The 11,293-nt window shown below is 38.9% G+C and overlaps 1 protein-coding gene across 1 annotated transcript in view; it reads right to left on the reverse strand.

Annotated features, from left to right (window-relative positions):
* Positions 1-11,293, reverse strand: part of LOC105520291 (serine/threonine-protein kinase 31) — an 88,855-nt gene that overhangs the window by 57,524 nt on the left and 20,038 nt on the right. The window lies entirely within an intron of this gene.

Here is an 11,293-nt window from a genome sequence, read left to right on the forward strand (position 1 = left end):
CCATTTTAAAATGTATAGCTCTGTTACATTAGGTACATTCATATTGTTGTGTAATCATCATCACCATCCATCTCCAGAACTTTTTCATCTTTCCTAATTAAAACCTCTGTATCTATCAGACACTATTCCCTATCTCCCTTCCCCCAAGCCCCTGGAAACCACCATTCAACTTTGGGTCCCTAGAGATTTGATTGCTCTAGGAACTTCAAATAAAGATACTATATGCAAATATGCCTGTATTAATGTCAAGCAATAACTCCCTTTGGCACAAGGAGTAATTTCTAAGCAATAAAGAGAGACATTTCATAAAGATAAATGGGTCAATTCATCAAAAAGATCCAACAATTCTAAATGTATACTTGCATAATAACAGAGTTTTTTTTAAAAAATCACAAAATCTGATAGAACAAAAGGGAATAAAACAGACAAAACTACAATAATATTTAGATTTCAATACTTCTCTCTCAGTAGTTGATTGAACAAGTAGAGAGAGAATCTGTCAGGGTCTAAAAGACTTGAAGCCCACTATCAAGCAATTCAGCCTAACATTTATAAAACACTCCACCCAACAACTTATAGGATACACATAACTTTTAAAAATGAATGAAACATTTTCAGACAGACCATATGCTGGGTAATGAAACAAATGTCAATAAATTTAAAGGAACTGAAACCAGAGTATGCTCTCTGATACCAATAAAATTAAATTAGAAATCAGTAACAAAATATATTGCGGGAACCACTGAGTATTTATCCAAAAGAAAAGAATTAACATGCACTCCTAAGTTTACTGCAGCACTATCACAATATCAAAGACATGGAATCAACCTAAGTGTCCATCAATGGATCAAGAAAATGCAGTATATATACAATGGAATATTATTCAGCCACAAAAATGAATGAAATCCTGTCATTTGCAGCTACATGGATGGAACTGGATGTTATTCTGTTAAACAGGCACAGAAAGACAAATATTTTACATTCTTGTTAATATGTACGAGCTAAAAAAGTTCATCTCATGGAGGTAGAGAGTGGAATGATACATACCAGAGGCTAGGAAGGGTGTGTTAGGGACAGAAGAATAAAGAGAGGTTGGTTAGTAAGTACAAACATGCAGTCAGATAGAAGGGTAAGTTCTAATGTTTGATAGCAGATGACTATAGTTAACGATGTATTGTGTATTTCAAAATAGCAAGAAGAGAGGTCTTGAAATGCTCCCAACACACAGAAATGATAAATCCTTGCGGTGATCGATATCCTAAATACCTACACCTGATCATTATACATTCTAGGCATATGACAAAATATCACACATACACCAGTAAATATATACAAATACTATGTACCAAGAAAAAAATAAAATATATATTGGGGAAATCTTCAAATTTGTGGAAATTAAGCACATGCTTCTAAATAGCTCATAGTTCAAAACAGGAGTCACAAGGAAATGTTTTAAATATGCTTCACTAAATAATAAACAAAACATATCAAAATTTGTGGTTTGTAAATAAAGCAATGCTTAGAAAGAAATATTTATCTCTGAAAGTACATTATAAAAGAACAAAAGATTTAAAACAATAATATGGGGGACTTCAGGTTCTAGTTTCACATGTAAGGAGCCTGGAAGTCACCATGCCATCCTAACACATTAAAAAGCTGAACAAAGTGAAAATCAACAACTTTTCTCAGATCTGTAAGAAAAGGTGAGATAGGTAGGGTCATGGGGAAAACCGCTACTTCTAAAATTAGACCGATAGGGATACAGAGAATCACAACATACTGGAACAGAAATTTCTACAGGAAGCAATGCCTAGAGAGGAAAATCTGGACTGCTGACAAACTGCTGGAAACTAGGTGTGGGCAAGACTGACAGCTGAAAGCTCCAGGGGCATCTAGTCATGGGGGCCCCCATGCTTTTGTGAATTTTACCTCCAGGAGTTAGATCAGGTTCTCACAGTAAATACAGTCTCACACATATCATTGCAGTAAAATCCCCTCATGCTTCCAGCAGTGAGAGGGGAAAACAAACCATTTTGAAATATCCCAGAGCACTATGTACTTCTTAATAAGATCTACCCTGAAAAGAAACCAGTTAACCACAGCCTAACCCGCTGAGGTTTCACCAAAGCCTACCCGACATGGGGGAAGGAAATATCCAACTCCAGCCAGCTCTATCCTTCCACATGGGAGGAAGTAAATACCCAATTCCATCCTATTCTAGCCATCCTATCCCACCTAAAGGGGGAGCGAAAAAATGAGAAACGCTTGTGAATTCAATTCACATTCACAGGCCAGAGGCGTAGACTCACAAAAAGACTGAGACCTAATCACAGGACTATACAACACATCACTTCCCCGAATATCTTACAACTACATTATTAAAGACGTATTTAAACCAATTGCTTTTTTACCTGATGTATCATATACTGTTATCAAGAAAAAATTACAGCCAGGCACAGTGGCTAATGCCTGTAATTCCAGCACTTTGGGAGGCTGAGGTGGGTGAATTGCTTGAGCCCGGGAGTTCAAGACCAGCCTGGGCGACATGACAAAATGGTCTCTACCAAAAAAAAAAAAAAGTGCAAAAATTAGCCAGGCATGGTGGCTCATGCCTGTAATCCCAGCACTTTGGGAGGCTGAGGTGGGTGAATTGCTTGAGCCCAGGAGTTCAAGACCAGCCTGGGCGACATGACAAAATGGTCTCTACCAAAAAAAAAAAAAAGTGCAAAAATTAGCCAGGCATGGTGGTGCACACCTGTAGTCCCAGCCTCCCACTCAGGAGGCTGAGGTGGGAGGATCACTTGAGTCCAGGAGGTGGAGGTTGCAGTGAGCCAAGATCACACCACTGCATTTCAGAGTAGACAACAGGGCAAGACCCTGTCTCAAACCAAAAAAAAAGAAAAAGAAAAAGAAAAAATTATAAACTAAAGAAAAACTCAGAACCAGATGTGGAAGGGATATTGGAATTATCAGACAATGAATTTAAAACAACTATGATTAATATGCTATGTATTATAATGGAGAAAATAGCATGTAGTAACAGATGGGCAATGTAAGCAAAGAGATGGAAATCCTAAGAATGAACCAAAAAGAAGTGTTAGGTATCAAAACACTGTAACAGAAATCAAAAATGCCTTCAAAAAATGCCCAAAACTGAGAAGCAATGACAACAGACTCAAAAGAAACAACAGAAGACCTAAGAATTGTGGGACAACTACAAATCATGTAACATATGAGTAATGAGAATGCCAAAAAGAAAAGAAATACCTAAAACGATACTGACTGAGAATTTTCCTAAACCAAAACATCGATCCAGGAAGCTCAAAGACCACTAAGCTGAATGAATGCAAATAATAATAATAATAAAACTAAACATATCATTTCAAACTACAGAAAATCAAAGATAAAGAAAAAATCCTCAAAGAAGCCGGAGGGCAAAAAACAGCTTACCTATAGAGGAGTAAAAGTAAGAATTATATTCAACATCTGATATACTTTGCATGTTTGTTCCCTCCAAATCTCATGTTTAAATGTAATCTCCAGTGTTAGAGGTGGGGCCTAGTGGGAGGTACTGGTTCATGGGGCAGATCCCTCATGGATGGCTTAGCACCATCCTCTTGGTGGTGAGTTCTCACTCAGTTCACACGAGATTTGGTTAGGACTGACCCCTTCCCTCCCTTGCTCCCCTCTCCTTGCTCCCTCTCTCCCCATGTGATAAGCTGGCTCCCCTTTGCCTTCAGCCAGGACAGTAAGCTTCTTAAGGCCCTTACCAGAAGCAGATTCTGGCACCATGTTTTCTATATAGCCTGCAAAACCATGAGCCAATATAAACCTCTTTTCTTTACAGTCAGTCTCAGATATTCCTTTACAGCAATGAAAACGAATATAACATCTCCTTGGCAAGCATGCAAGGAAGTAGAGAATGGAGTGAAATATTTAAAGCGTTGAACAAAGAAAAGTCACCAACCTAGAACTCTGTGTCCTAAATCATCCTGGAAAAGCAAAGATGAAATAAAAGACTTAGAGGAAAAAAAAAATGAGGGACTATGCGACTGGTAGACCTTTCTTGAAAGAAATGTTGAAATATGTTCTTTAAAGAGAAGAAAAACAATATAGGTCAGAAACTTGTCTCCACATAAAGAAGGAAGAGCATCAAAGCAGGAATAAGTGAAGGTAAAATATAAACTTTTATTCTCAATTGATCTGACAGAAAATAGTTTCTTAAAAAATAATAGCAACAATGTATTTGATTATATATGTTTATATGTACATATATATGCTTACACATAATTATATGTAAGTGAAATAAAAGACATCAACAACACAAGGAGTAAGAGGGAGGAATTAGGATTATTTTCTTATAATAAGGTGCTCACACTACCCATTAAGTGATACAGTGTTACTTGAAAGCGGGCCTGAATTAATTGTAAATGTATACTGCAAACACTAGAGAAACTACTAAAAAACATTTTGTAAAAAAGTATAACTGACATGCTAAGAAATAACAAAAAACAGAATCATATAAAATGCTCAATTAAAGCAAAAAAAAGAGAAAAAAAGTGGAAGACAAAAGAACAAGCAAAAGCATCACATAGATCTTAATCCAATGCAACCACATCAATAATCACTTTAAATGTCAACGGTCTAGATCAGGGGTCCCCAACCTCCCGGCCATGAACTGGTAGGGTCCATGGCCTGGTAAGAACTGGGTCATACAGCAGGTGAGTAGCAGGTGAGCAAGCATCACCGCCTGAGCTTCGCCACCTGTCATATCAGCGGTGGCATTACAGTCTCATAGGAGCGCAAACCCTATTGTGAAATGCACACGAGAGATCTAGGTTGCACGCTCCTTATGAGAATCTAATTAATGCCTGATGATATGAGGTGAAACAGTTTCATCCCAAAACCCCTAACCTCCCTCCTGGAAAAACTGTCTTCGATGAAACTGGTCCCTGATGCCAAAAAGGTTGGGGACCACTGGTCTAAATACACCAGTTAAAAGACGGACTGTCAGAATGGATGAAAAAGCAAGATTCAGATACACACTGTCTACCAGAACCTACTTTAAATATAAAGATACCTACAGATTAAAAGTAAATGTGGTCCGGCATAGTGACTCACACCTGTCATCCCAACACTTTGGGTGGCTGAGGCTGGAGAACTGCTGAAGACCAGGAGTTCAAGACCTGTCTGGAAAACATGTAAAGACCCCATCTCTTAAAAAAAAAAAATGCCAGGCATAGTGGTGCATGCCCGTAGACCAAGCTACTCAGGAGGCTGGGGCAGGAGGAGGATAGCTTGAGCTATCCTTGAGAGGAGTTCAAGGTTGCAATGTGCCATGATTGCACCGCTGCACTCCAGTCTGAGTGACAGAGTAAGACCCTATCTCAAAAAAATCAATAAAATTAAATTAAACAGATGAAGAAAAATATACCATGCTAACACTAATCAAAGGGAAACAAATTAACATAGGTACTAAACACTAGGAGCTACACTAATTTCACACAGAGTAGACTTCAAAGCAAGAAAAGTTTTCAGGGATAAAGAGGAACACTAAACAATGATAAAGGGGTCAATTCTCTGTATGTGCCTAATAATAGAGCATCAAAATATATGACTCAAAGACTAACAGAACTGCAAGGAGAAATAAATAAATCTAGTATTATAGTTGGAGACTTCAACATCCCTCTATCAGAAGTGGACAGATCTACCATGGAAAAATCAGTAAAGATACATTTGAACTCAATACCAATAAATTGGATATAACTAACATCCATAGTCTACAGTGGATAATTAACATCTACAGACTACAGCTGACTCTTGAACAAAGCAAGTGTTAGGGGTGTCAACCCCCAGAGTCTTGAAAATCTATGTGTAGCTTTTGATTCCACAGAAACCTACTTACTAATAGCCTACTGTTGACCAGAAGCTTTACTGGTAAGACAAGCCATCAGTTAGCAAGTATTCTGTATATGTATTATATACAGTATTCTCACAGTAAAGTAAGCCAGAAAAAAGAAAATATAAGGAGAAGCATAAAGAAGAGAAGATATATTTATACTCATTAAATGGAAGTGGATCATCATTAAGGTCTTCATCCTCCATCATCTTCACATTGAGCAGGCTGAGGAAAAGGAGGAAGACGAGAGGTTGGTATTCCTATCTCACCAATGGCAGAGAGGGAAGAAGTGGAAGGGGAGGCAGGAGGGGCAGGCATAACTGGTGTAACTTTTATTTAAAATATCCACATATAAGTGGACCCTTGTAGTTCAAACTCACATTCAAGGGTGAACTATAGTTCATCCAACAACAGCAGAATCTACATTCCTGTCAAGATCATATGGAAGGTTCACCAAAATACGCCACCACATTCTGGGCCACAAAATACACCTTAACAGTTAAAGGAATAGAAACCGTACAATGTCTGCTTTCAGGCCACAGTAGAATAAGCTAGAAATCAATAACAGAAAGATAATTGAAAAAAAATCTCAAAACATGTAAGGATTAAACAACATTACTAATAACACATGAGTCAAAGAAGAAATCTCATGAAAAATTTAAAAATACTTTCAAGATAAAAATACAACTTACCAAAATTTGTAGAATGTAGCATAGGCAGTGCATTGACAAAAATTAACAGCATTGAAATGCATATATATCAGAAGTGAAAAAAAAAAAACTAATATTAATAATCTAAGTTTGCTCCTTAGGAAACATAAAAAGAACAGCAAATTAAATCTTAAATATGCAAAAATAGGAAACTATAAATCAATCGATCTGAAAACAGGAAATCAAGAGGAAAAAAAATCAACAAAACCAAAAGCTGATACTTTGAAAAGATGAATAAAATTGGTAACACTATAACCAGGCTAATTAAGAAAAAAAAGACAGAGGACACAAATTGCCAGTATCAGAAATGAAAGAGGGCATCAGTACAGATCCAAGGTAAAACATTAAAATTAAATATAAAAATGTAAAATTAAAAATATTATGAACTCAAGGCCCACAAATTTGATAACCTAGATTAAATGAACTAATTCTTTGAAAGACATAATCTGCCAAAACTCACACAAAAATAATCTGAACAGATTTATTTGTATTTTTAAAACTGAATCAACCATTAATAAGCTTCCAAAACAGAAAGTGTCAGGCCTATATAACTTCACTGGTAAATTCTACCAAACATTTAAGGAAAAAACTATACCAACTCTGTCATTGAATAGAAGCAGAGGAAATACTTCCAAACTCATTCCATGAGGCCAGCATCACCCTAATACTGAATGCAGAAAACAGCATTACAAAAAAAGAAAGACACAAACCAATATATGTCATGAACATGTATGTAAAAACCTTCCAAAACATTAGAAAATTGAATCCAACAATGTATGAAAAGAAACACAGTTGATGCTTGAACAACACAGGTTTGAACTGCATAGGTCCACTTACTAACAGATTTTTCTCAATAAGTTACACAAGGTATGCCTGTCTGTATACCTTGTATAACTTATTGAAAAAAAAAATAAGTAAAAATTTTAATTTATTTTAAAATAATTTTAATTTTAACTTATTTTTAAATAAGTTAAATAATTTTAAGTATTAATTTAAAATTAAATAATTTCAACTTACTAAATTTTAATAAATAATTTTAACTTATTTAAATTATTGAACTTATTTATCCCTCCACCTCTTCCATCTCTGTCACCTGTGAGACAAGACCAACCCATGCTCTTCCTCAGTCTACTCAACATGAAGACAATGAGAATTAAGACTTAATAAAGAGTAAATACATTTCTTCTTCCTTATGACTTTCTTAATATGTTTCCTTCTCTAGATTACTTTATTGTAAAGATACAGTATACAATAAATACAACACAAAAAAACATGTTTGTTAGAATAAATTATTTCAGAGAGGGGCTTCAAGATGACTCACTAGAGGCCACTGGTATTTGCCTCTTTCTGAAAAAAGAGCCAAAATAGCAAGTAGATAATCACACTTCAAATAGATCATCTAAGAGAGAAATGAGACTTCAACAGAGAAGTGACAGGAAACACATAAAGCAAGGAAGGAGAAAGACGAGAAGCAGCCTTCTTGGCTGGGAGCCTGGACAGGCTCCTCAATGCAGAGAAGGGGTAAATGAGAGACCCCAGTGGCCCATATTCTCACTGCAAACTCCTGCAATCCTAGCCCCGAAAGGGACCTTTGATCCTCATGTGCTCTGAGACACAGAGAGCTGCCCAGAGACTACACAACTATATTGCTCCATACAGGGAGCTCATGTTGGGTTCCATACAACCATCCCCCAATCCTAAGTAACTACAGCACGCTGCCATTTTGCGTGCCCAATCCCAACTAGACTGCATCCTGGTCTAGGGCCCAACATCCCGTACAACTCCACAACCCTGGAGCAAAGCTGACATCTCCTGCCCACAGCCACCACTGCAGCTGACTGCAAGTATCAGCGAAGACGTAGGAGCCACTGGCAGCAACCCCGTTCACAGAGGAACAGCCATACATCTTGATGGCTCTGAGGAAATGCTATCCTGCTTGCTGCCACCACCACTACTGGCTGCTGCTGCCACACAATCAAAACACAAGCCACTAGCAGCCACTCTACCCCCAAGAAGGGCAGCCACGCATTTTCACAGACCAAGAGGAAAGGCTAGCCCATCTCACAACCACCACTGCTGCTAGCTGCTGCCATATCTGAGGCCAAACTGCAAGTCACTGGCAGGAACCCCAACCCCATGAGCAGAGGGGCAGCCACGCATCTTCACATGATCCAAGGGAGGGCTACCCAACCCAGAACCTGAGACAATGCTAGCTGCTGCTGCCACCAGTGTCAAAGTGTGAGCCTTTTACAGTGACACTGCTGCCCTAAGCAGCAAAGCTGCTGCACATTTTCACACACCCAAAAGACAAACTTTTCCACCTGCAGCTGCTGCCCTCGCAAACTGCCAGCACTGGAGCAAATGTAAGAGCAAAGTACGTGTTCAACGGCCACCTCCATACATCTGCTGTCACTAAAAGTAACCTCACCCTCCCCAGAGATATGGCTGCAAAGCAACCACTGCCAGCCCCACTCAAGCATTCCATTGGAAACCGGGCATCATCCTGCACCTGCCTACCACAATCAGAGTCTGCACTCACCACCTGGACCTGAGGACAGATCCACTCCACCCAGCTCCACAGCCCCTCTCACCAGTGTCTGAGCACACCACCCAAGGCCCTGGGTATCACCCAGCCCAGTCCACCGTTGGTACCTGAACACTCCTCCCAAAGGCCCAAGGTCAGGCCTACCCAACCTGGCACTACCAACACAGCTAGCATCCACTTGCACATGCTGTCGGCCTGACTGACCCACTCAGCACATCACAGCCAGCACCAACACCAGTGTAGATCACTTGGAAAACACAAGCCATTGCTATCACCCACATCGTGCCCATTGCCTAGGAGCCCAAGAACACACTCACCTGTCTGGCCCACCACTACTGCTACTAGCACCCAAGCAAGACTCCTGGAAACCCAAGCATTGGCCAACCTGGGCTCTCTAACATTAGTGCCAGCATGTGCTGTCCTGGAAACCAAGGACAGGCATGCTTGGCCTGGCACTGCCACCACTGGGGTCTGAGGACTGGCAAACCTGGCATTCCTGTACCCAGCAAAACTTCTCCACAGCCCCCACTAACAGCCACACCCTAAGCCATTGAGGAAATCACAAAAACCACTGACTGTTTAAATCCAAAGGAATGATACCAAGACTATACTACTGCATGAAACCAGAATTAAAGCCAAAGGGCCCTACCCAACCAACACCATAGGTACATCTTCAGGAAAAGGTCCTCCCCTACAAAATTATTTCCAAAAAATTGGAAGAAGCAACTGTTACACCTGATGCACAAATATCAATGTAACAAAAGAAACATGAGAACACAAGAAAATATAACTCCAAAGGAAGTTAGTAATTCTCCACCAAGAGCTCATAATCAAAAAGAAATTTTGAAATTCTAGATTAAAAATTCAAAATACTGATTTTAAAGAAGCTCAGTCAGATAAAAGATAATTCTGAAAAATAATATAAAGAAATCAGAAAAACAATTTAGGTTATAAATGAGAAATTTATCAAATAGATATCATTAAAAAAAAAAAACAGAAATCCTAGAACTAAAGGATTCACTGAATGAAATACAAAACACATTTTAAAGCTTCAACAATATACTAGATCTAGGCCTGGCATGATGGCTCACGCCTGTAATCCCAGCACTTTGGGAGGCTGAGGCAGGAGGATCACTTGAGCTCAGGGGTTTGAGAAAAGCCTGGTCAACATAACAATACCTCATCTCCAATAAAAACTTAAAATATTAGGTCAGCATGGTGGCATGCACCTGTAGTCCCAGCTACTCAGGAAGCTGAGGCAGGAGGACTGATTGAGCCCAGAAGTTGGAGGCCGCAGTGAGCTGTGATTGTGCCACTGCACTCCATCCTGGGCAACAAAACAAAACTCTGCCTCAAAACAAAACAAACAGCAACAAAATATACTAGATCAAACTGAAGAAAGAATTTCAGAACTTGAAGACAAGACTTTTGAACTAACCCAGTCAATCAAAAATAAAAAAGAACAAAAAAGAATGAAAAATGCCTACAAGGCATACAAGACACCATACTGCAAACAAATATTTGAATTTTCAATGTCACAGAAAAAGAAAGGAATCAAAAACCTCTTATATTAAATAATAGCTGAAAACTTTCCAAGTCTAGCAAGAGATTTAGACATTCAAATAAAAGAAGTTCAGAGATGCCCAAACATAAAATTTGTAAAGGTCTTCTCCCCAGCATATAATAGTCAAACTGTCAAAAGTCAAAGGTATTTCTAAAAACAGAAGGAAAAAGGCATGTCATCAATTATAAGGAAACCCCCATAAGACTACCTGTAAATTTCTGAGTAAAATCCTTACAGCAGAGAATGAAATGATATATTCAAAGTGCTCAAAGGAAACTGCTAGTCAAGAATACTACATCCAGCAAAGTTCTTTCATGAATGAGGAAGTAGTAGTCTTTCCCAGGCAAGCAAAAGCTAAGGGAATTCATCAGCACCAGATCATCCCCACAAGAGATGCTTAAGGGAGAGCAATACCTGGAAGTGAAAAGGATGACAATCTGTGATCATAAAAACACATGAAAGTACAAAACCCGGCCGGACGTGGTAGCTCACACCTGTAATCCCAGCACTTTGGGAGGCCGAGGCAGGCAGATCACCTGAGGTCAGGAGTTCGAGACCAGCCTGGCCAACATGGT

The sequence above is a fragment of the Colobus angolensis genome, unplaced genomic scaffold, assembly GCF_000951035.1.
Source record: "Colobus angolensis palliatus isolate OR3802 unplaced genomic scaffold, Cang.pa_1.0 Scaffold378, whole genome shotgun sequence".
NCBI lineage: Eukaryota > Metazoa > Chordata > Mammalia > Primates > Cercopithecidae > Colobus > Colobus angolensis.